Here is a 27,125-nt window from a genome sequence, read left to right as displayed (position 1 = left end):
GGAGTGCATTCTGACGAAGACAACAAAAGGTAATCAAACTTTTGTAATAGTAAATCTGATTTTGGTGAAGGCTAAACTTGCCGGGTGTCTAAATAGCTAGCCCGTGATGGCTGGGCTATGTACTTAGAATATTGCAAAATGTGCTTTCACCAAAAAGCTATTTTAAAATCGGACATATCGAGTGCATAGAGGAGTTCTGTATCCATAATTCTTAAAATAATTGTTATGCTTTTTGTGAACGTTTATCGTGAGTAATTTAGTAAATTGTTAGTAAATTCCCCGGAAGTTTGCGGGGGGTATGCTAGTTCTGAACGTCACATGCCAATGTAAAAAGCTGTTTTTTGATATAAAAATGAACTTGATTGAACAAAACATGCATGTATTGTATAACATAATATCCTAGGGTTGTCATCTGATGAAGATCATCAAAGGTTAGTGCTGCATTTAGCTGTCTTCTGGGTTTTTGTGACATTATATGCTAGCTTGAAAAATGGGTGTCTGATTATTTCTGTCTGGGTACTCTGCTGACATAATCTAATGTTTTGCTTTCGTTGTAAAGCCTTTTTGAAATCGGACAGTGTGGTTAGATTAACGAGAGTCTTGTCTTTAAAATGCTGTAGTTATTTTTAAATCTGGCATTACAGGTGCTTTCAAGAGATATTCATCTATAAATCTTAGAATGACAATATTACATTTTAAAAATGTTTTCGAATAGTAATTTAGTAAATTGTAGCGCTGTTTCACCGGATGCATTTGAGGGAAAATAGTTAGTCAACGTCATGCGCCGATGTAAAATGCTGTTTTTATATATAAATATGAACTTTATCGAACAAAAGAATGCATGTATTGTGTAACATGATGTCCTAGGAGTGTCATCTGATGAAGATTGTCAAAGGTTAGTGCTGCGTTTAGCTGTTTTTTGGTTATTTGTGATGCATGTGGTTGGTCGGAAAATGGCTATGTGGCTACTTTTACGATATACTCCTCTAACATAATCTAATGTTTTGTTTTTGCTGTAAAGCCTTTTTGAAATCGGACAACGTGGTTCGATTCAGGAGAGGTGTATCTATAAAACGATATACAATAGTCCTAAATTTGAAAAATATATATATTACATTTTGTAAAGAAAATGGCGATAGGATTTTTTGCTGGATGTTGATCCTGCATACGGGACGGAGCCCGTCCAGAGGTTAACTCCCTCGTTCTCCATCTCTCTCTCTAGGAGTCTTGATGCTGTAAAAGCCTGACATTCGCAGCTGCCTGCCTGTCTTCCAGGGAAGTCACTGTCTGTCCTTGAACAGGTGGGGTTGAGAAACTAATTTGTCGGCTGATTTCGGTGCGGTCGTCCCGGTCAGCGGCCTCGACCCTCCCTGGTGGCTGTGTTGAATTTTAATCCCTGCCGGGGACTCTGCGAAGGACAGCCAGTGATGGCTAACACCATCTCTCTGGCAGCCCCTGTCAGAGCAGGGCCACAAACTCCACAGACAAGACAATGAGCATGGGTGGGAGGTTGGAGAGGACCGAGGGGGAGGGGCGGAGGGGTTGTGTGTGTGAGATAGAGAGAGAAAGAGATAGAGGAAACAGAGGAGGTGTGGGCTTGTCAGTTTGCGTGTAAGTATATGATTGTGACTGTGTGCGTGAGCAGTTTGATGTGTTGGAGCGAGTTCAATTTTTTTTTGCTAATCATCTTTTAACGGTCCTTGACAATCTATCACTGATTTGGTCTTTCATTCACAGCAATAATGATGCTGCCTTGACAGCTAAGTAGCACAGAACTTGAATCCTTGAAAACATTACATACTGCTGAAAACATCACTGAACTGTAAAATGCACTATGTAACACCGAATTTCTGGTCAGGTTTTAACTCATAGCTCACTCATCCTTTTTCTTCCTCTCTCTCTTTTATCATCTCTCCCATCCTCTTTTTTCCCCCAGCCTCTCTCCCACTCTCTCTTTCTATCATTCTCACCTCCCTCTACCCATCCTCTCTCTTTCTCCCTATCCTATTTTATGTGTGTGTGGGGGGGAAGTAGATCAGCTTTAAAATTGCAGATAGATTGTGACATCCATCAATGTAATTGTCTGCATCATTTCCAATTGCCCATAAAACAAATGTAAATATATACAGTATATACTGCATGCATATAAAATATGTAAACTCAGCAAAGAAAGAAACGTCCTCTCACTGTCAAATGCGTTTATTTTCAGCAAACTTAATTAACATATGTAAATATTTGTATGAACATAACAAGATTCAACAACTGAGACATAAACTGAACAAGTTCCACAGACATGTGACCAACAGAAATCGAATAATGTGTCCCTGAACAGAGGGGGGTTCAAAATCAAAAGTAACAGTCAGTATCTGGTGTGGTCACCAGCTGCATTAACCTGTTATGGCTAGGGGGCAGTATTTTCACGGCTGGATAAAAAAAAAAACGAATTAATCTGATTATTAGTCCTGCCCAGAAACTAGAATATGCATATAATTATTAGCTTTGGATAGAAAACACTCCAAAATTTCTAAAACTGTTTGAATGGTGTCTGTGAGTATAACAGAACTCATTTGGCAGGCCAAAACGTGAGAAGATTCTGTACAGGAAGTACCCTGTCTGACCATTTCTTGAACTTCTTTGCCATCTCTATCCATTACAAAGGATCTCTGCTCTAACGTGACACTTCCTACGGCTCACATGGTCTCTCAGAGCCCGGGAACACTCAGACACCCATTTTTCAAGCTAGCATATAATGTAACAAAAACCTAGAAGACAGCTAAATGCAGCACTAACCTTTGATGATCTTCATCAGATGACAACCCTAGGACATTATGTTATACAATACATGCATGTTTTGTTCAATCAAGTTCATATTTATATCAAAAACCAGCTTTTTACATTAGCATGTGACGTTCAGAACTAGCATACCCCCCGCAAACTTCCGGCGAATTCACTAAGAATTTACTAAATTACTCACGATAAACGTTCACAAAAAGCATAACAATTATTTAAAGAATTATAGATACAGAACTCCTCTATGCACTCGATATGTCCGATTTTAAAATAGCTTTTTGGTGAAAGCACATTTTGCAATATTCTAAGTACATAGCCCAGGCATCACGGGCTAGCTATTTAGACACCCGGCAAGTTTAGCACTCACCAATATCAGGTTTACTATTATAAAAGTTTGATTACCTTTTGTTGTCTTCGTCAGAATGCACTCCCAGGACTGCTACTTCAATAACAAATGTTGGTTTGGTCCAAAATAATCCATCGTTATATCCGAATAGCGGCGTTTTGTTCATGCGTCCCAGACACTATCTGAAATGGTAAATCAGGGTCGCGCGCGTGGCGCAATTCGTGACAAAAAAAATCGAAATATTCCATTACCGTACTTCGAAGCATGTCAACCGCTGTTTAAATCCATTTTTATGCCATTTTTCTCGTAAAAAAGCGATAATATTCCGACCGGGAATCTCCTTTTAGCTAAACAGAGGAAAGAAAACAAAGCATTCGGTCGACGCGGGCACGCGCCTGAGTCTCACAGTACTGTAACCAGCCACTACCCAAACACGCTACTTTGTTTCAGCCAGAGCCTGCAAAGCCACGATTCAGCTTTTTACCGCCTTCTGAGACCCTATGGCAGCCGTAGGAAGTGTCACGGGACAGCTAAGATCCTCACTCTTCAATAAACAGAGACAAGAAGAACGACACCTTGTCAGACAGGCCACTTCCTGCCTGAAACCTTGTCAGGTTTTTGCCTGCCAAATGAGTTCTGTTATACTCACAGACACCATTCAAACAGTTTTAGAAACTTTAGGGTGTTTTCTATCCATATGTAATAAGTATATGCATATTCTAGTTACTGGGTAGGAGTGGTAACCAGATTAAATCGGGCACGTTTTTTATCCAGCCGTGAAAATACTGCCCCCTAGCCATAACAGGTTAAGTACTGCAGTGCATCTCCTCATGGACTGCACCAGATTTGCCAGTTCTTGCTGTGAGATGTTACCCCACTCTTCCAACAAGGCACCTGCAAGTTGCCGGACATTTCTGAGGGGAATGTCCCTAGCCCTCACCCTCAGATCCAACAGGCCCCAGACGTGCTCAATGGGACTGAGATCCGGGCTCTTCCCTGGCCATGGCAGAACACTGACATTCCTGTCTTAAAGGAAATCACACACAGAACGACCAGTGGCTGGTGGCATTGTCATGCTGGAGGGTCAAGTCAGGATGAGCCTGCAGGAAGGGTACCACATGAGGGAGGAGGATGTCTTCCCTGTAATGCACAGCATTGAGATTGCCTGCAATGACAACAAGCTCAGTCCGATGATGCTGTGACACACCGCCCCAGACCATGACGGACCCTCCACCTCCATATCGATCCCGCTCCAGTGTACAGGCCTCGGTGTAACGCTCATTCCTTCGACGATAAACGTGAATCCGACCATCACCCCTGGTGAGACAAAACTGCGACTCGTCAGTGAAAAGCAGTTTTTGTCAGTCCTGTCTGGTCCACAAACGGTAGGTTTGTGCCCATAGGCGACATTGTTGCCTGTGATGTCTGGTGAGGACCTGCCTTACAACAGGCCTACAAGCCATCAGTCCAGCCTCTCTCAACCTATTGCTGACGGTCTGAGCACTGATGGAGGGATTGTGCGTTCCTAGTGTTACTCGGGCAGTTGTTGTTGCCGTCCTGTACCTGTCCCGCAAGTGTGATGTTCCGATGTACAAATCCTGTGCAGGTGTTGTTACATGTGGTCTGCCACTGTGAGGACGATCGGTTGTCCATCCTGTCGCCCTGTAGTGCTGTCTTTTGCGTCTCACAGTACGGACATTGCAATTTATTGCCCTGGCCACATCTGCAGTCCTTATGCCTCCTTGCAGCATGCTTAAGGCACGTTCACACAGATGAGCAGGGACCCTGGGAATCTTTATTTTTGTGTTTTTCTGAGTCAGTAGAAAGGCCTCTTTAGTGTCCTAATTTTTCATAACTGTGACCTTAATTGCCTACCATCTGTAAGCTGTTAGTTTCTTAATGACCGTTCCACAGGTGCATGTTCAATAAATGTTTATGGTTCATTGAACAAGCATGGGAAACAGTGTTTAATAAACCCTTTACAATGAACATCTGTGAAGTTATATGGATTTTTACGAAATATCTTTGAAAGACAGGGTCCTGAAAAAGGGACATTTCTTTTTTTGCTGAGTTTATATTTTCAATGAAGCATGAATCATCAATATTTGGACCGTATAGATTAATGAGCCAAATCTGTTTGTCACACCCTGATTTGTTTCACCGGTCTTTGTGATTATCTCCACCTCCCTTCAGGTGTTGCCCATCTTCACCATTATCCCCTGTGTATTTATACTTGTGTTCTCTGTTGGTCTGTTGCCAGTTCATCTTGTTTGTCAAGTCAACCAGCGATTTTGCATCTCAGCTCCTGCTTTTCCCAGTCTCTCTTTTTCTCACCCTCCTAGTTTTAATCCTGCCTGTCCTGAATCTGAGCTCGCCTGACTGACCGCTCTGCCTGCCCCTGAGCCTGCCTGCCTGCCGACCTGTACCTTTGCCCAACCTCTGGATTATTGACCTCTGCCTACCCTGACCCTGAGCCTGCCTACTGTCCTGTACCGTTGCCCCACCTCTATGTTACCGACCCCTGCCTGCCTTGACCTGTCTATTGCCTGCCCCTGTTGGATTATTAAACCATTGTTATTTCGACGTTGTCTGCGTCTGGGTCTTATCTTCACAGCTGATAGTTTATGATCCAATAACATGTTTAAAATAATCCATCTGCCTTCTGGAACTGTTTGAACAATTTGCACATTCGGATCAAAAAGATTGTTCATAAATAACATCACCCCTTTTGAGTTGCTTTGCCCATGGGAGAAGTATATTTCGCCCCACCCCCAGTCCTTTTTCCACACAACTTAATCTAAAAGTTTTCTGTTAACAATAGATATTATATAGATATTAAAACTCTTTTAGCCAAGTAAATACTGATAATAAGAAAATATTATCTGCCAAGCCATTACAATTATATCTGGCTATATTTATTTCACCATTTACGCAATGAGATACAAGTTTCAATTCTATTCATCATAATACAGTGCCTTCGGAAAGTATTCAGACCCCTTGACCTTTTCCACATTTTGTTACATTACAGCCTTATTCTAAAATGGATTAAATAAAACCATTTCTCAGAAATCTACATACGATACCCCATAATTTCAAAGTGAAAGCAGGTTTTTAGAAATGTTTGCAAATTTATTAAAAATAAATTAACATAAATAACTTATTACGTAAGATTTTAGAGCCTTTGCTATGATACTTGAAATTGAGCTCAGGTGCATCCTGTTTCCATTGATCATCCTTGAGATGTTTCTACAACTTGATTGGACATGATATGGATAGGCACACACCTGTCTATATAAGGTCCCACAGTTGGCAGTGCATGTCAGAGCAAAAACCAAGCCATGAGGTTGAAGGAATTGTCCGTAGAGCTCCAAGTCAGGATTGTGTCTTGGCACAGACTTGCTGGAAGGCTACCAAAAAATGCCTGCAACTTCGAAGGTCCCCAAGAACACAGTAGCCTCCATCATTCTTAAATGGAAGATGTTTGGAAGCACCAAGACTCTTCCTAGAGCTGTCCGCCCAGCCAAACTGAGCAATCGGGGGAGAAGGGCCTTGGTCAGGGAGGTGATCAAGAACCTGATGATCACTCTGATAGAGCTCCAGAGTTCCTCTGTAGAGATGAGAGAACATTTTACATTTTAGAATAAGGCTGTAACGTAACAAAATGTGGAAAAATTAAAGGTGTCTGAATACTAAAACCTCCCCCCATCCCTAGTTGTATTGTCGTCCCAGTGATTGGCAGACCACCCCTGTCAACCTGTATCCCAGGGCCTTTGAAAGATTTGGACCCATCCTTTAAAAAGAGCACACTGTGCCACCCACAGAACAGAAGCAGATGAACTGCCTCCCTACCCTTTCTCTTTCTCCCCCATCTCTCTCTCTCTCTCTCTCTCTCTCTCTCTCTCATACATTTGCATACACACAGAAGCGTAGACATGCAAGTGTGCACATACAGGCCAGGATTCAATGCAAGGTGTGTTACAGTGCAGCCCACTATAACAGGCTTAATGTACAATTGACATGACATGCACATTGTTTACTATGAATGTGATCTCTTGCGAGCATTGGGGAAAATGTCTTTAAAAGTCCTATTGTTGGCTGAACAGTCTGCTTTAACCTCTCTGGGCCAGTGGGAGGCTTGCGTCCCACCTACTCAACAGCCAGTGTAATCCTGTGGCGCGATATTAAAATACCTTAGAAATGCTATTACTTCAATTTCTCATACATATGACTATTTTACACCATTTTAACCTGTTGGGGGTAGGGGGCAGTATTGACACGGCCGGATAAAAAACGTACCCGATTTAATCTGGTTACTACTCCTGCCCAGTAACTAGAATATGCATATAATTATTGGCTTTGGATAGAAAACACCCTAAAGTTTCTAAAACTGTTTGAATGGTGTCTGTGAGTATAACAGAACTCATATGGCAGCCAAAAACCTGAGAGGATTCCTTACAGGAAGTGTCCTCTCTGACAAGATCTTGTTCTTCTTGTCTCTGTTTATTGAAGACTGAGGATCTTTGCTGTAACGTGACACTTCCTACGGCTCCCATAGGCTCTCAGAGCCCGGGAAAAAGCTGAATGATATCGAGGCAGCCCCAGGCTGAAACACATTTGCGCTTTTGGCAAGTGGCCGATCAGAGGACAATGGGCTTAGGCGCATGCACGAGTTGACCCCGTGCTTTATTTTCTTTCGTCTTTTTATCTAAACGCAGATTCCCGGTCGGAATATTATCGCTTTTTTACGAGAAAAATGGCATAAAAATTGATTTTAAACAGCGGTTGACATGCTTCGAAGTACGGTAATGAAATATTTTGACATTTTTTGTCACGAAATGCGTCGTGCTCGTCACCCTTCTTTACCCTTTCGGATAGTGTCTTGAACGCACGAACAAAACGCCGCTGTTTGGATATAACTATGGATTATTTGGGACCAATCCAACATTTGTTATTGAAGTAGAAGTCCTGGGAGTGCATTCTGATGAAGAACACCAAAGGTAATCAAACTTTTCTAATAGTAAATCGGAGTTTGGTGAAGGCTAAACTTGCTGGGTGTCTAAATAGCTAGCCCTGTGATGCCGGGCTATCTACTTAGAATATTGCAAAATGTGCTTTCACCGAAAAGCTATTTTAGAATCGGACATATCGAGTGCATAGAGGAGTTCTGTATCTATAATTCTTAAAATAATTGTTATGCTTTTTGTGAACGTTTATCGTGAGTAATTTAGTAAATTGTTAGTAAATTCACCGGAAGTTTGCGGGGGGTATGCTAGTTCTGAACGTCACATGCTAATGTAAAAAGCTGGTTTTTGATATAAATATGAACTTGATTGAACAAAACATGCATGTATTGTATAACATAATGTCCTAGGGTTGTCATCTGATGAAGATCATCAAAGGTTAGTGCTGCATTTAGCTGTCTTCTAGGTTTTTGTGACATTATATGCTAGCTTGAAAAATGGGTGTCTGATTATTTCTGGCTGGGTACTCTGCTGACATAATCTAATGTTTTGCTTTCGTTGTAAAGCCTTTTTGAAATCGGACAGTGTGGTTAGATTAACGAGAGTCTTGTCTTTAAAATGATGTAAAATAGTCATATGTTTGAGAAATTGAAGCAATAGCATTTCTAAGGTATTTGAATAACGCGCCACAGGATTCCACTGGCTGTTACGTAGGTGGGACGATTTCGTCCCGCCGACCCTAGAGAGGTTAACCTGTTAGGGCTAGGGGGCAGCATTGACACGGCTGGATAAAAAACATACCCGATTTAATCTGGTTACCACTCCTACTCAGTAACTAGAATATGCATATACTTATTACATATGGATAGAAAACACCCTAAATTTTCTAAAACTGTTTGAATGGTGTCTGTGAGTATAACAGAACTCAAATGGCAGGTCAAAACCTGAGAGATTCCTTTACAGGAAGTGGCCTGTCTGACCATTTCTGGAACTTCTTTGCCATCTCTATCATTTACTAAGGATCTCTGCTCTAACGTGACACTTCCCACGTCGTCCATAGGCTCTCAGAGCCCGGGAAAAAGAGAATGTCGTCATTCCAGCCCCAGGCTGAAACACATTATCGCCTTTCTCAAGTGGCCCATCAAGAGACACTAGCTTATGCGCGTGACCCCGACCGCCCCCGCCTTTGGGATTTTTTCCTCTGTTTGCCGAAAAGGAGATTCCCTGTCGGAATTTTATCGCTTTTCTACGAGAAAAATGACGTAAAAATTGATTTTAAACAGCGGTTGACATGCTTCGACGTACGGCAATGGAATACTTTGAATTTTATTGTCAGGAATTGCGCCAAGCGCGACACTTCTTTACTATTTCGGATAGTGTCTGGAACGCATACGAACAAAACGCCGCTATTCGGATATAACGATGGATTATTTTGGACCAAACCAACATTTGTTATTGAAGTAGACGTCCTGGGTGTGCATTCTGACGAAGACAACAAAAGGTAATGACATTTTTATAATAGTAAATATGATTATGGTGAGTGCTAAACTTGCCGGGTGTCTAAATAAGCGAGCCCGTGATGCCTGGGCTATGTACTTAGAATATTGCAAAATGTGCTTTCACCAAAAGCTATTTTAAAATCGGACATATCGAGTGCATAGAGGAGGTCTGTATCTATAATTCTTAAAATAATTGTTATGCTTTTTGTGAACGTTTATCGTGAGTAATTTAGTAAAATGTTAGCGAATTCCCCGTAAGTTTGCGGGGGTATGCTAGTTCTGAACGTCACATGCTAATGTAAAAAGCTGGTTTTTGATATAAATATGAACTTGATTGAACAAAACATGCATGTATTGTATAACATAATGTCCTAGGGTTGTCATCTGATGAAGATCATCAAAGGTGAGTGCTGCATTTAGCTGTCTTCTGGGTTTTGGTGACATTATATGCTGGCTTGAAAAATGGGTGTCTGATTATTTCTGGCTTGGTACTCTGCTGACATAATCTAATGTTTTGCTTTCGTTGTAAAGCCTTTTTGAAATCGGACAGTGTGGTTAGATTAACGAGAGTCTTATCTTTAAATGGCTGTAAAATAGTCATATGTTTGAGAAATTGAAGTAATATGATTTTGAAGATTTTGAAAATCGCGCCACAGGATGGCAGTGGCTGTTACGTAGGTGGGACGAATTCGTCCCGCCGGTCCCATAGAGGTTAAAGACAAGACTCTCTTTAAAATAGCTTTTCGGTGAAAGCACATTTTGCAATATTCTGAGTAGATAGCCCGGCATCACATGGCTAGCTATTTAGAGACCCAGCAAGTTTAGCACTTACCAAACTCAGATTTACTATAAGAAAAATGTTATTACCTTTGCTGTTCTTTGTCAGAATACACTCCCAGGACTTCTACTTCAATAACAAATGTTGGTTTGGTCCCAAATAATCCATAGTTATATCCAAATAGCGGCGTGTTGTTCGTTCGTTCAAGACACTATCCGAAAGGGTAAATAAGGGTCACGAGCCCGACGCGTTTCGTGACAAAAAAATTCTAAATATTCCGTTACCGTACTTCGAAGCATGTCAACCGCTGTTTAAAATCAATTTTTATGCCGTTTTTCTCGTAAAAAAGCGATAATATTCCGACCGGGAGTGGTGGTTTTCGTTCAAAGAGAGAGAAAGTAAACATTGAGTCGACTCGGGCACGCGCGCCCCGTCCCATTGTCCTCAGATCGGCCACTTACAAAATGCGCTACTGTTTTTCAGCAATGGGCTGCAAAGCCACAATTCAGCTTTCTGGCGCCTTCTGAGAGCCTATGGGAGCGTTAGAAAATGTCACGTCATGCCAGAGATCCCCTGTTTTTGTTAGAGATGATCAATAAGGCCATGAAATGGTCAGAGAGAGCGTTTCCTGTTTGGAATCTTCTCAGGTTTTGGCCTGCCAAATGAGTTCTGTTATACTCACAGACACCATTCAAACAGTTTTAGAAACTTTAGGGTGTTTTCTATCCAAATCAAACAATTATATGCATATTCTAGTTACTGGGCAGGAGTAGTAACCAGATTAAATCGGGTACGTTTTTTATCCGGCCGTGCAAATACTGCCCCCTATCCCCAACAGGTTAACATGACGTATAATGAATCCCTATCACAGTCTTCATCTCTATCTCTCTCACGACCTCTTCCCCCATTTAATGCACTTGACAACGTGGTCTCGGCTGCCCTAGACAGAAGTCACCCTGGTTGAGCTGCTGCCAGAGTAAATGACGGAGGCTGCTATGAGGGAAAGATTAGGTGTTCTTTGCACTTTACTGACACCCTTCTCCCTTCTCATTTGCTCTGAGCTCTGATCATCTCCTTCTCCACTTTCCTATGTTCAATGTCCTGCATGTTGAGGCCTATAGTGCTAGCCTCCACTTGTGTGTGTGTTTGTGTCTGTGCTGAGTGTGTGCATGTTTATGTGTGTACTAGGCACTATGCAACCTATGCTTTTGATGGATCTCATATGCATTCTCTGTGCGTAGACAGCTCTCATGTTACGCTTTCACACGCAGGGAGACAGAGAGCAGAAGAAACAGACACATTGTTGTATCTAAGAGTTGTCTGTCTGTTCATGCCTTTCTGCTACACAGCTGCGAGGAAGATGTTGGGTCTTTTTTTCTTGCTGCTGTTCATCTGAAATATTTTTTTCCCCTTCCCTGCGAAAGCTCACAGGGTCTCGGCAGGGTGTCCGCACAGCTCTGCTCTGTTGTGGAATCACCAGGGCTCCTCAGGGAGATGTTGTTTGAATTTCAGATCTCAGAGTCTGTAACAGAGTGGAGCAGGCTGCTGCAGAGTTAGAGAGAAAGAGAAGGGCTGTGCGTCAGACCAGGAGAATTGAACAGGACCAGATCAACCTCGCCCAGGGAAAAGAACATGGCAAAGAACAAGGCTAGAGCGAATCATATTGTGTGAATTATAGTGACAGGCATGGCTGCATAAAATCCTTTGGTTTAAAAAGTCTCCTTTCTGGTGTATGACCTCAAACTAGCTATAATTAAGATAGCGATGGCATATACCCCTACCGGTTAAGAGCATTGGGCCAGTAAGCGAAAGGTCGGTGGTTCAAATCCCCGAGCCGACTAGGTTAAAAATCTGTCTGTGCCCTTGAGCAAGGCACTTAACCCTAATTGCTTCTGTAAGTCACTCTGGATAAGAACGTCTGCTAAATGACGAAAATGTAAATTTAATAAACAACCATGTCATTTGTTGCTGCTTGTACACATCCGGCCCACACACCCATGTGATGACAGAGTTTAAAGAATGGAGCCACCAAGATCTTGGGGGAATCCTCGGTGACTCCATTGGTGAAAACTTTGTAAAATGACAACGGATTGAATCCAAACTTGGTTCTTATCCTCTCTGGGCTAGGCGGGACGAATTCGTCCCACCTACGCAACAGCCAGTCTAATCCAGTGGCGCGATTTTCAAATACCTTAAAAATCCTATTACTTCAATTTCTCAAACATATGACTATTTTACAGCTATTTAAAGACAAGACTCTCGTTAATCTAACCACACTGTCCGATTTCAAAAAGGCTTTACAACGAAAGCAAAACATTAGATTATGTCAGCAGAGTACCCAGCCAGAAATAATCAGACACCCATTTTTCAAGCCAGCATATAATGTCACAAAAACCCAGAAGACAGCTAAATGCAGCACTAACCTTTGATGATCTTCATCAGATGACAACCCTAGGACATTATGTTATACAATACATGCATGTTTTGTTCAATCAAGTTCATATTTATATCAAAAACCAGCTTTTACATTAGCATGTGACGTTCAGAACTAGCATACCCCCGCAAACTTCCGGGGAATTTACTAACAATTTACTAAATTACTCACGATAAACGTTCACAAAAAGCATAACAATTATTTTAAGAATTATAGATACAGAACTCCTCTATGCACTCGATATGTCCGATTTTAAAATAGCTTTTTGGTGAAAGCACATTTTGCAATATTCTAAGTACATAGCCCAGCCATCACGGGCTAGCTATTTAGACACCCGGCAAGTTTAGCCTTCACCAAAATCAGATTTACTATAACAAAAATGTTATTACCTTTGTTGTCTTCGTCAGAATGCACTCCCAGGACTTCTACTTCAATAACAAATGTTGGTTTGGTCCCAAATAATCCATCGTTATATCCAAATAGCGGTGTTTTGTTTGTGCGTTCCAGAAACTATCCGAAATGGTAAATCAGGGTCGTGCGCATGGCGCAATTCGTGACAAAAAAATTCTAAATATTCCATTACCGTACTTCGAAGCATGTCAACCGCTGTTTAAAATCAATTTTTATGCAATTTATCTCGTAAAAAAGCAATAATATTCCCGACCGGGAATCTCCTTTTCGGTCAACAGAGGGAAAAACACAAAGACGGGAGGCCAGTGCACGCGCCTAAGCCCACAGTCCCTTGATCGGCCACTTGAGAAAGGCGATAATGTGTTTCAGCCTGGGGCTGGAATGACGACATTCAGGTTTTTCCCGGGCTCTGAGAGCCTATTGGAGCTGTGGGAAGTGTCACGTTATAGCAGAGATCCTTTGTAATGGAATGAGATTTCAAAGAAAGACAATAAATGGTCAGACAGGCCACTTCCTGTAAAGGAATCTCTCAGGTTTTGACCTGCCATTTGAGTTCTGTTTTACTCACAGACACCATTCAAACAGTTTTAGAAACTTTGGAGTGTTTTCTATCCAAAGCCAATAATTATATGCATATTCTCGTTACTGGGCAGGAGTAGTAACCAGATTAAATCGGGTACGTTTTTTATCCAGCCGTGTCAATACTGCCCCCTAGCCCTAACAGGTTATATGAATGTATGCCAAGATTTTCCTCTTTCTTTTTTTCATACTGAAGTTGCCATTGGCTTCACAGTCATGGTCCTGCGATACAGATGACAGAGCTAATTGTAGGGCTTGGAACACCAGTGCTGAGAAATGTTGTGAAAATAGTGCTTAAAGCATGCTGGTGGCACTGACCCCAATATCACAGTGTATTTATTCTGTTGAATGAAACCAGCGCCGCTCTATAGACTCTTTGTTTGAACGCTGGCTGCAGTTGAGCTCTGCCAACTTCAACTAATAAGAAACAAACAAAAACATTCTCAGAAGACTGCTCAATATTGAGGATATACAGTAGCGAGTACTATTGAGATTTGGGTCTATGGTAAATAAGTTGGGATTGTCTTGTGAAATAATTTCGTGCCATATCTTATAACAGCAGCAATATGTAACAATTTACACAAAGTGCAACTGTTTGGTATAGGATTAATTCTGCACTTTATGGGTGTTTGTGCATATGTGACAGTGGCATGTGTTTATGGACGTGAAGGGTTGTCTCTGTGTTTCATAATTTTCCTTTATTTAGCAAGAGGCTGAATCTACTGTATCTCACCAGAGAAAGCATCCGAGCGAGCAAAACAGCACCCCTCTGTCTAAGTATGTGTAGCCCATCTATCTGATGCTGTCTGGTCAAAAAAAGTATGACATTGTTGCCGCCCATAACATTGAATGCAAGGCAAGCCAGTGAGCATTTGTCCTCCTTTGATTTAAAAAAAGTATAAAATAATAGCCAATCAGCGTTGAGCTAAACTAAGTGAGCTTCACTGTGAAAGGTCCTGGAGCACCAAAACAAATGTGTCATGGGAAGCCAGTTTGGATTTGGCTTCACACAAATCACATCACATCAAAAGCAAAACATAAGCAAAACTTGAAATGTTGCATTTCATTGTCTTGTTGTCCTCTGGTGGCTAGCTAGCTAGCTAAAATGGTCAATTTCCTACATTAGCCATGGATGGAGTTAGGGATTTGGACTTGTGGTATTACTTAATTCTCTGCACTGGCCAATGATTAGAACAACGATTCTGATCCCACCATAAATTCATATATTGTGCCCCTGGCATGAGAGGATGGAAGTACAATATGTAGCTAGATGTAGTAGGCTAATGTTAGCATGAAAGGAAGTTAGGCTAGCGAGCAAGCACTTTAGCAAGGTAACCTAGGACAACCTAGGTAAGACCTTTTCGTCAACATGAAAGAGAAGAGGATGGCATTGGCTTTTCTCTACAAGTAGGGTGAGTCAACATGTTTTTTCTACTTGTACACACAGAGAGAGAGAGAGAAATCAGAACCATGGAAATCATATTTAGCTTACATTGATTGGACTAAATTGTTTTTGGTATTTTTTAGAAATGGTGCTGGAATAGTGGAGGCAGATCCTGTTTTCTTTGTGACTTGCGGTAAATCTCTAACTTCAGGGGCAGCAGCGTAGCCTAGTGGTTAGAGCGTTGGACTAGTAGCCAAAAGGTTGGAAAATCAAATCCCCGAGCTGACAAGATACAAATCTGTCCTTCTGCCCCTGAACAAGGCAGTTACCCCACTGTTCCTAGGCCGTCATTGAAAATAAGAATTTGTACTTAACTGACTTGCCTAGTTAAATACAGGTATAAAAAAGTATGTGGTTCTAAATCAATAGTTGTTTAGTAGTCTGAAAATGTTGGAAACATTTAACTTGCTTGACCATGCTGTATGTAGGTCATGTAACTGTTTGTCCCATGCAATATGCTCTCTGGTTTTCTGATGAAACGAAAATGTGGCTGAATTTATACTTCCACTGTCTTCTTATTGTCTTGGCAATGCATATGAACTAACAGGTTATTGTGCCACCAACGCAATTATCACAACACATAGGTTGTAATATGGCATTTTTTCTGGCTTGGCTTCCCCCGTAATTTTACCCAAACATCGCTACTGGTGTGTGTGTGTGTGTGTGTGTGTGTGTGTGTGTGTGTGTGTGTGTGTGTGTGTGTGTGTGTGTGTGTGTGTGTGTGTGTGTGTGTGTGTGTGTGTGTGTGAGAGCGCACTTGTGTGTGCATGCTAATGTGTCTCTGTGTGTGTGTGTGTGTGTGTGTGTGTGTGTGTCTGTGTGTGTGTGCCTGCATACGTTTGTGGTCTAACTGCAATAACAATCTGGCATTCAACAATAATCATACATCTCCCAAACTAAAGTACATACATTTCATTAACAACTCATTTTCCATTGATGTGCAGTCAATAGCCTTTGCATTTTGCTGCTGGAAAAGCTTAAATTCAAGCACCAATAGTCTAATAGTACACCAATAGACTTGTTTCCTTTTTTGACCAAGGTCCTACTGAATCCAAATCAGTACTGGTTAGCCATGCTTTGCTACACCCAACGGGTTGAAGAGTCAAGGGTGTGTAAACTTGGCTTCTACTGACCTCTCTGACAGAACTTCTGCCCCATTGGGATATTGGGTCAATCAGGGTCACGGCTTATGTGATGCGGTCGATGAGAGGTCAAAGGGTTCAAGTCCATTTCATCTTGCATGTGGATAGGACTAATCTTACCTGGTCATGGGTGTTCTGCCACCCTAGGCGAGACAAAAAAATGACACCCTCCTCCTATACCCCCGCAAAACTAGAATATTGTAGCCCTGCAGTGTCACCGCACAATGGAATTCTATGAATGCACATCCATGTGGTGTGCCTACCGTTTGTAAAATGGGCAGTTGCATTGGATTTATTGGTCCTGATTCCTGTGACTAATCATGTTGTCTATTAAAGCTATATCAGCCTGAGCCTATTTGCAATGACAATAAATGTGTTTACACAAAACAAATACAAACGTAAAACCATTGATTATCATGACAATTTTAGCCCACCGGGTGAAACTTCTGGACAGCTGTTGTGAATAGCTTGATTTTCCATTCCATATTGTCCATTTTACTTTGACCTATCATGTTTTTGGATATTGTCACGTCCTGACCAGTATAAGGGGTTATTTGTTATTGTAGTTTAGTCTGGGCGTGGCAGGGGTGTGTTTGTTTTGTGTTGTCGGGGTTTTTGGGGTATTGTTCTATGTTTTGTATTTCTATGTTTTTTCTATGTTGTGTATTTCTTTGTTGGCCTGGTATGGCTCTCAATCAGGGACAGCTGTACATCGTTGTTGCTGATTGGGAGCCATACTTAGGTAGCCCTTTTTCCACCTGTCTTTTGTGGGAAGTTGTTTTTGCACTGCTATGGTTAGCCTGCAGAACTGTTTAGCTGTCGTTCATTTTTTCATTTTCTTGTTTTGTGTCGTGTTCTCAATAAAGTAAATATGAGCATTCACGTACCCGCTGCATTTTGGTCCAATCCTTACGACGGCCGTGACAGATATGGTGTTTCTTAACATGTCACATTCACATCAAAGCATTTTTTGGGGGATTGGGCGATATTTAAGCTAGGCTATATGAGCTTAGAAACGAGCATGATGTAAAAAGTGTTTGTCTTTGTAGGCTTCAGAAAAAGCCACACACTCATTCTACCACAGGCTATAGGCTCCTCTATTTATGTCACATGATTTTTAGACATACCGCTGGTGGAGCGCCGCAGCGATGCGTATCTCCAACATCCCCTTGACGAGAAAATGGGTCTGAGTTTCATTGCTGTAGCATGGTAATCCAATGTATAGAGGTTATCTTGCATTATAGTCATATGTAGTGAATATTTGGTCCCGATTTAAATGACCTGCAGCTTATAAAGGTTTCATAAAGCCTTCATAAGTCCTTCATAAACACTACATAAATGTGTTACAAATCATCTATATCCATATGTCATGCTTTATAAAGGGTTCATAAAATGTGGTATAACTGTGGGAAATAACCACCAATGTCAAATGGGAAATATTTCATAAACCTGTGCTTTATAAACGGTTGCATAATAAAGGCCTTATAAATCATATTAAATTGAGGCTTCACAAAGCATTATATATGTATTCAAGCATGACTGTAAGTCGCTTTGGATAAAAATATTTGCTAAATTTGATATTATATTTCCCTCTTAGTCAATATTGGACCTGACCTCAACTTCCCCCAAAATGGTGTGTTGCAGGAAGACACACACTCTAAAGCGCAGCAATGCAAAGAAAAAAACTTTGTTGGGGCTTTTAAAATCCCTTTTTATTTTTTGCTGACTTCTGTTTTTTCCAAAATTCATTTTTCTTGGTTTTGTTTTTCCAGGGTTCGAATTTCCCCCATGTTTTTCTGGCTTACCCCAGTTTTCTCACACTTTTTTTAATATATAAAAAAATGTATTTCCTGTGTTCACAACATGTGACTTTCATTTAAAAGGAGTAGAGCAAGGTGCAGCGTGGAAAGTGCTCATATTTATATTTATTGCAACTCAGAACACTCAAACAAAAATAAAAAAACAAGGAAAAATGAACAACACATTCTGCAGGCTAAACTGAGCTGTACAAAAATATGATCCCACACTGAAGGAGGGAAAAAGGGCTGCCTAAGTATGATTCCTAATCAGAGACAACGATAGACAGCTGCCTCTGATTGGAAACCATATCAGGCCAATCAAAGAAAAAAACATAGAAATATGACACATTGAATGCCCACCCCATGTCACACCCTGACCTAACCAAACAAAGAAAAACGGCAATGCTTTAACCACATCAGGGGATGACTTTGGAGGTCCTGGAAAAATTGATGAAACAATATATATATATATATATTCTGGGTGCAGCAGTAACTGAAAGGTATATGTATATATATATATATATATATATATATATATATCTCCTACAGACCCTATTGATACTGCTGCACCCAGAATAGTTATTGCTCAAAGCCAATATGTATTCCATGTACAGTGATTCGCATTGGGGGCAGTTATTTGACCTTGGAACATGTTTTATAACCTTATTTGAATTTAATGCAAATGTCACTTAAATATGAACAAATAGGAATCATTGTTAATGTTTACACCTTTATTTTTCATATATCATGAATGGTTATTGAAACTTTTCTACTAATACGTGGGGGATTTTTTTTTTTTTTTTATCCCCAAACTCCGTGACCCGGAAGTACTTTATTAGTGTTGCTGATGAGACACTGATCATGTGATTAGTTCGCAAATCAAATGCCCCATTTGTGCTGCCACTGGAGAGCGAAAAACAAGTACTGGTCAAAAGTTTTAGAACACCCACACTCATTCAAGGGATTTTCTTCATTTGTACTATTTTCTACATTGTAGATTAATAGTGAAGACATAAAAACTATGATTTAACACATATGGAATCATGTAGCAACCAAAAAAGGGTTAAACAAATCAAAATGTATATTATATTTGAGATTCTTCATTTAGCCACCCTTTGTCTTGCTGACAGCTTTGCACACTGGGCATTCTCTCAACCAGCTTCATGAGGTAGTCACCTGGATTGCATTTCAATTAACAGGTGTGCCTTCTTAAAAGTTAATTTGTGAAATGTCTTTCCTTCTTAACCTCTCTGGGCAAACGTCCCACCCTAGTCAACAGCCAGTGGAATCCCGTGGCGCGAAATACAAATACCTAAAAAATGCTATAACTTCAATTTCTCAAACATATGACTATTTTACACCATTTTAAAGACAAGACTCTCGTTAATCTAACCACACTGTCCGATTTCAAAAAGGCTTTACAACGAAAGCAAAACATTAGATTATCCTCTTGACGGGCTCGTCCCGTATGCGGGACGGACATCCAGCGAAAAAATCCTATCGCCATTAGCATAACGAAATGTTATATATTTTTTTTTCAAATATAGGACTATGTCATATCGTTTTATAGATACACCTCTCCTGAATCGAACCACGTTGTCCGATTTCAAAAAGGCTTTACAGCAAAAGCAAAACATTAGATTATGTTAGAGGAGTATATCGTAAAAGTAGCCACATAGCCATTTTCCGACCAACCACATGCATCACAAATAACCAAAAAACAGCTAAATGCAGCACTAACCTTTGACAATCTTCATCAGATGACACACCTAGGACATCATGTTACACAATACATGCATTCTTTTGTTCGATAAAGTTCATATTTATATATAAAAACAGCATTTTACATCGGCGCGTAACTTTGACTAACTATTTTCCCTCAAATGCATCCGGTGAAACAGTGCTACAATTTACTAAATTACTATTCGAAAACATTTTTAAAATGTAATATTGTCATTCTAAGATTTATAGATGAATATCTCTTGAAAGCACCTGTAATGCCAGATTTAAAAATAACTTTACTGGGTAATCACACTTTGCGATAAAAGGGGATGCGATACTCAGAAAATAGGCTAGTAATACAGGTCAGCGCCATCTTGGAACAATCGCAAATCAAATCTACTCTTGTATACTATTGTCAATAATCCCTTACCTTTGGTTGTCGTCATCAGAAAGCACTTCCAGTAATCCCAGGTCCACAACAAATGTATTTTCGTTCGAAAAAATTACTCCTTTATGTTCCAATAGCTTGTTCTTGTTACCGCGTCTGAAGGCTGCTCCAAAACTTCCGTCGTGCGTGGGACAGCTTTTTCGAAAAAATTCATTTTTTTTTCATTTAGGTTCGTTCAAACATGTCAAACGTTGTATAACATAAATCTTTAGGGCCTTTTTCAACCAGAGCTCCAATAAGATTCAAGGGGGATGATTGCATTGTCTTTCAAAACATTTCGAAAGGGGAGGGTAGCCAGGAGCACCGGCGTCATAATGGTGATTGCCCTCCTCATGTGACCAATTTCAACAGCGTCTCATTCATTCAGTTTTCACAGTAGGAGACTCAAATCACTTTGTAAAGACTGGGGACATCTAGTGGAAGCAATAGGAAGTGCTCGATGAACCATTGCTCACTGTGTGAATTACAGGCAAAGTGGTGAAGTTGAGTCCGCAATTCAGAATTCCGCATCCTGTTACGATCGGTCTCTGGGTTTTGACTGCCATATGAGTTCTGTTATACTCACAGACACCATTCAAACAGTTTTAGAAACTGTAGGGTGTTTTCTATCCACAAGTATTAATTATATGCATATCCTAGCTTCTGAATTTGAGTAGGAGGCTGTTTAAAATGGGCACAAATCTTTTTCAAAAATCGCTGACCCCTTATAGTCCCTTCCATACAATAATAACAACAACAATAATGAACAGAAATCAAATAAGACATTAAAATGTCAAATACAGCACCTATAAATAAGCATAACAAAAACATGAAACAAAAAAACTTTATGTATCCTAGGCGACCGTCAAGAGGTTGTCAGCAGAGTACCCAGCCAGAAATAATCAGACACCCATTTTCAAGCTAGCATATAATGTCACAAAAACCAAAACCACAGCTAAATGCAGCACTAACCTTTGATGATCTTCATCAGATGACACTCCTAGGACATTATGTTATACAATACATGCATGTTTTGTTCAATCAAGTTCATATTTATGTCAAAAACCAGCTTTTTACATTAGCATGTGACGTTCAGAACTAGCATTCCCACCGAACACTTCCGGTGAATTTACTAAATTACTCACGATAAACGTTCACAAAAAAATAACAATTATTTTAAGAATTATAGATACAGAACTCCTTTATGCAATAGCGGTGTCCGATTTTAAAATAGCTTTTCGGTGAAAGCACATTTTGCAATATTCTGAGTAGATAGCCCGGCCATCACAGGCTAGCTATTTTGACACCCACCAAGTTTGGTACTCACCAAACTCAGATTTACTATAAGAAAAATTGGATTACCTTTGCTGTTCTTCATCAGAATGCACTCCCAGGACTTCTACTTCAACAACAAATGTTGGTTTGGTTCCAAATAATCCATAGTTATATCCAAATAGCGGCGTTTTGTTCGTGCGTTCAAGACACTATCCGAAGGGTAACGAAGGGTGACGCGCGGACGCGTATCGTGACAAAAAAATTCAAAATATTCCATTACCGTACTTCGAAGCATGTCAAACGCTGTTCAAAATCAATTTTTATGCGATTTATCTTGTAAAATAGCGATAATATTCTGACCGGGAGTCGTTGTTTTTGTTCAAAGACTGAAAAAGTAAAATGGACTCTTCACGTGCACGCGGCGCCCGTCTCATTGTTCTCAGATCGACCACTTACCAAATGCGCTACTGTTTTTCAGCCAGTAACTGCAGAGTCATCATTCAACGTTCTGGCGCCTTCTGAGAGCCTATGGGAGCCTTAAAAAGTGTCACGTTACAGCAGAGATCCTCTGTTTTGGATAGAGATGACAAAGAAGGCCAAGAAATGGTCAGACAGGGTACTTCCTGTACAGAATCTTCTCAGGTTTTGGCCTGCCATTTGAGTTCTGTTATACTCACAGACACCATTTAAACAGTTTTAGAAACTTTGGAGTGTTTTCTATCCAAAGCTACTAATTATATGCATATTCTAGTTTCTGGGCAGGAGTAATAACCAGATTAAATCAGGTACGTTTTTTATCCGGCCGTGAAAATACTGCCCCCTATCCATAACAAGTTAAGGCATAAGGCATATATTACCATAGGAATGTCTCTTTTGGGGATATGACTGTTACACATGAATAGCTGATATACTTTCTCCTATTTCTTTTGATGATTCTATATGGAAGAGTATAGACTTTTTGGACTGGTAAGAAGAGCAAAGCCCTCATATGGTTGGGAGGGATATGCAGGGATCATCTCGCGAAGCTTGTTTGGATCTCATCTCATTGCAAGCCAGATGCTGCAACCAAGGCCAGAATGCCTGCTGGGGACCCAAACACAGAGCCCATATGTCTTTGTGAGACAAGAAATTCCCTCTGAGGGTAAACCTGATGTGACCATATCCAGGTAAGATACGCTAAATACTTGAATATACATATGATGTAAAAATTATACCAGTATAGACGCTGTAATTATATGCCTCACATAAAAGTGATCTGGCAGGATGGGGCCCTATGTCCAAGCATAGGTTACACAGGTGTTACACTACATGTTTGATGGCCTTAATGTTCCTGTTCAATACTAATGGAAATGCTTATTTTATTCAAAGGTTCCACTGGCCTTGATGACGCAAAGGAAGATATTAAACAACTACCGTCACACAAGAGACAAAATCATTTCTGAGAACTGCTTTGGAATCCTTGCTGCAAGATGGAGACTCCTGGGACGAGCTCTTGAGGTTGCCCCAGAGAAAGCTGAGTGGCCCTCCACAACTACTTTTGCACCACAGACACTACAGACACTGACAACACGGAGTCATCAACACGGTATATCCACCCCACTTTTGTTGACCACGCCATGCCCATTGGGGTCCTGGATCCCGGAGAGTGGAGACAGGTGGTACAAGGGGACATCAGCTTATTTGACCCAAGAAACATATCGACAGACAGGGTAAGCAGAGATGGAAAACATATGTTCTCTTGCGCTAATTGATTGTTTATACAGTATGTCATCACTTCATCCTTGTGTTATTTTAGTTTGTCATATATTTTTGGGAGGCTAGACACTCAAGACATTTACCTAACCTTGGGATATGTGTAGTGGCCTTTCAATGGAGACCTTCCTTCCATGGTACATGGGTGGGAATGAGTGTCCAGCTGTAGACAATAAGGGCAGACCCTAAAGACATTAACCTCATCTACATAGCTCATGTACAAAGCAGTACAAGTTTACTGAGTGACTAATTCAGAAGAGTAATATTTTATGCCACAAGTAGAAATAACCAGACAGACATTTGCAGGCCTTTTAGATATTTCCTCTTGTGATCATAAAAAATATCATAGAAGGCCAGCATCCCGGAGTCGCCTATTCACTATTGACGTTGAGACTGGTGTTTTGCGGGTACTATTTAATGAAGCTGCCAGTTGAGGAATTGTGAGGTGTCTGTTTCTCAAACTAGACACCCTAATGTACTTGTCTTCTTCTCAGTTGTGCAGACTGCATTACAATATTCCAAGCAGTGCTAAAAGTAGTGAAGGAGAAGAATAGGAGAAGAGTGCCTCCAACTCCTCTTTCAATTCTGGTTAGAGTCAGTTTTCGCTGTTCTGTGAAGGGAGTAGCACACAGAGTAGTATGAGATCTTCCGTTTCTTGGCAATTTCTCGCCTTGAATAGCCTTCATTTCTCAGATCAAGAATAGACTGACGAGTTTCAGAAGAAAGTTTTTTGTTTCTGGCCATTTTGAGCCTGTAATCAAACCCACAAATGGTGATGCTCCAGATAGTCAACTAGTCTAAAGAAGGCCAGTTTTATTGATACTTTAATCAGCACAGTTTTCAGCTGTGCTAACATAATTGCAAAAGTGTTTTCTAATGATCAATTCACTTTTAAAATGATCAACTTGGATTAGCTAACACAACGTGCCATTGGAACACAGGAGTGATGGTTGCGCATAATGGGCCTCTGTACACCTATGTAGATATTCCATAAAAATATGCCGTTTCCAGCTATAATAGTCATTTGCAACATTAACAATGTCTACACTGTATTTCTGATCAATTTTATGTTATTTTAATGGACCAAAAAATGTGCTTTTCTTTCAAAAACAAGGACATTTCTAAGTGACCCCAAACTGGAAAGACATTTGGCTGTTAGCTAGCTAGCTAGCTAATGAGGTAACATGACTGAGCAAGGTGTAAACCAATGCCCGTGAGTGGTTTTGTAACAACCCATGACATGGTTTATGAACAGGGCCTGGAAAATTACTTTTTGGTCCACCAGCCACTGTTGCAGGTAGATGAAAATATCTACCAGCCACTTAGAATTCTTACGAGCCAGTACATTTCTTAGTCATGATAACGGCAAAAACCAAGTTTCGGATTCCCCCCAAAACAAAATAACATTAAAAAGTTTTCACTGTCAAAATCAAACTTTTTAAATAGAAAACAACACAATTGGATGTTCTCAGTCCAAAACAATGCTTAAACCATACCAGGAAACAATGTGTGAGGTATGGGGAAGAGGGTATAGTTGCCCTTTAATTTTGATTGCAGACCTCAAGAGACTGATGTTTGGCTGGCTGTGTTTCTGTACTGCATGCACAAAGGCATAGTTTGCAAAACAAAAGACCACACAATTGATACAAATCATCATATCATTCTGCCAGGTAAGCCTACTTTGCAGGTAACATTTAATTTGGAAAGTTTTATGGGAAACCGTTTAGAAATGATTGTTTTGTAATAGCTAGCTGGCTACACAAAGTGGTAGACACAGGCATTCCCATTCTGTTATCTGCAGAAAGTTGCAAGAATTACAAATCACTGACGTATTCTTTAATATTCTTTAATATTCTTTACATGTAGGCTTTGATTTGAATTAATCTGTGCTCGTTTTTTTTGTCTAGGGCACTCAGAAACAACTGCACAGGGAAGCCTATCATTACAACAATTATTATCTTGGTGATTTTTTCCTGGTCGCACTGGTGCTCCCAAAATAAAATGTCAGGTCGCACAGAAAAATATCTAGGAGCATATGCGACCGAAATAATCGCACTTTAGAGCCCTGGCAACAAACAATGACAGAAGGCTTAGTATAAGCATCAGGTCTAACCATGCCTGTATAATATCATATTGGCTTTTATACATTAAATGGAGACAAACGTTTAAGACCCAATGCACTGAAAAATAATAAAATTACCATGATTGAGGATGTACAGAATCAAATTACCGCGCTGCATTCACATTCATCAACCTAACGAGATGTACTCATCCAGAAAAATAGAATGAATTGAACACTGAAGGGTAGACGATACAATAATCCCTTTTGAATTGTAGGGTAGAGACCAATTTGTCATTTTAATTAACATTACACAGAAAAAAACACTTCTGAGGATGTCAGGGAGACAGGGGGAGATATCTTTGATTCTAATGGTTGGTTGGCTGGAATTTGGATGTCTGTTCCAAGGTTATTATTAACTGTGTTGACAAATAGCTACACATGGTTCAGCAGGTTACAATGTCTGTCTCCATCGTCCAGCAGACCTAGGTGCCAGAGGGGACCATAAAACAGGTTGACACACAGACAGGAAGTACTGCCCACTTGGTCACCGCTACATCCTGTGTTACTCATTTCAAAGGGACGGGTGCAGAACTCCCTTTTGGATGGCTGGTCACTCCTCCTGACTGACTGACTGACTGACTGACTGACTGACTGACTACAATTTGGGACCACTCATGCATCTACACACAAACACATGCGGCGTCCATTAGCTATCAAAAATGGCAATATTTCACAAGGGGTAATCTCACACCCATCAAACTCAATCCCACAAATCCAACCTGACTTTTATAGACATAATTATGAGGTCTATGAATATTGTATCAAATGAATATATGCATTTTTTACTGAAAAGCCATTTCTCTGTTGGAAAATCAACCGTAGACAGAATGGCTGCACTGCTGGCAAATCTGTTTGCATTTTAATGACAAATCCCTGCGACGAGCTCCACTCAGACATTTAAATTCAAAGTTGAAGTTTTTGAGTCCCAAATTTGGAGTACGTTTTGCATTCTCTCTCTCTCCTTCTCGCTCTCTTTCTGATTTACATGTATTCTTATTGTCTGTGGTCTATTTAGTGCGGCGGAGATACATTTTATTGGCAACCACTTAATGCCAGTGAGTGACTGTTTATTTTCACCATGGTAAGGCACCAAAAAGACCCCTCCACCAGTGAAAAGGCAGTCCCTGTGCCTGCTGGAAGTCCAGCTGCTGGAAGTCCAACTCGCGTAAAATTCAGTTTGGCTAAATATTCTTCTCCTTCACTACTTTTAGCACTGCTTGGAATATTGTAATGCAGTCTGACTTTTACAAACAAGTTAGTTTTAACATTTTATCATCACATTTGAAATTGTAATTTAATCATGACATGCATTATTGATTTGCCTTTTTCCACAGCAACAAAGAGTATGAGGAGGGGGGTGGACTCATTTGAGCAAGGCTTGGAGGAAATGGAATCTGGGAAATAGCTGATGTCTGCCATAGGGTTTTGGCATGGTCTCTGCCCTCTTGTTTGTGGGGTAGCCATTGGCAGCCCTACATAGTGGTTTTTGCAAGAGATAAATTATATCATAATCCACTTATATGGGACCACATTCTCATTTCAGCTCTTTTAGACCTGCGAAAAGTTTCCTCCAGAGTATGAATAGTTTTATTGCTCCAATCCCACACATTTTTTTACTCGGTGGCCGGTTTAGCAAAACATTAA

The sequence above is a fragment of the Salmo salar genome, chromosome ssa10 (genome assembly GCF_905237065.1).
Source record: "Salmo salar chromosome ssa10, Ssal_v3.1, whole genome shotgun sequence".
Taxonomy (NCBI): Eukaryota; Metazoa; Chordata; class Actinopteri; order Salmoniformes; family Salmonidae; genus Salmo; species Salmo salar.
The sequence above is the reverse complement of the archived record's forward strand: the minus strand, read 5'-3'. Positions refer to the sequence as shown.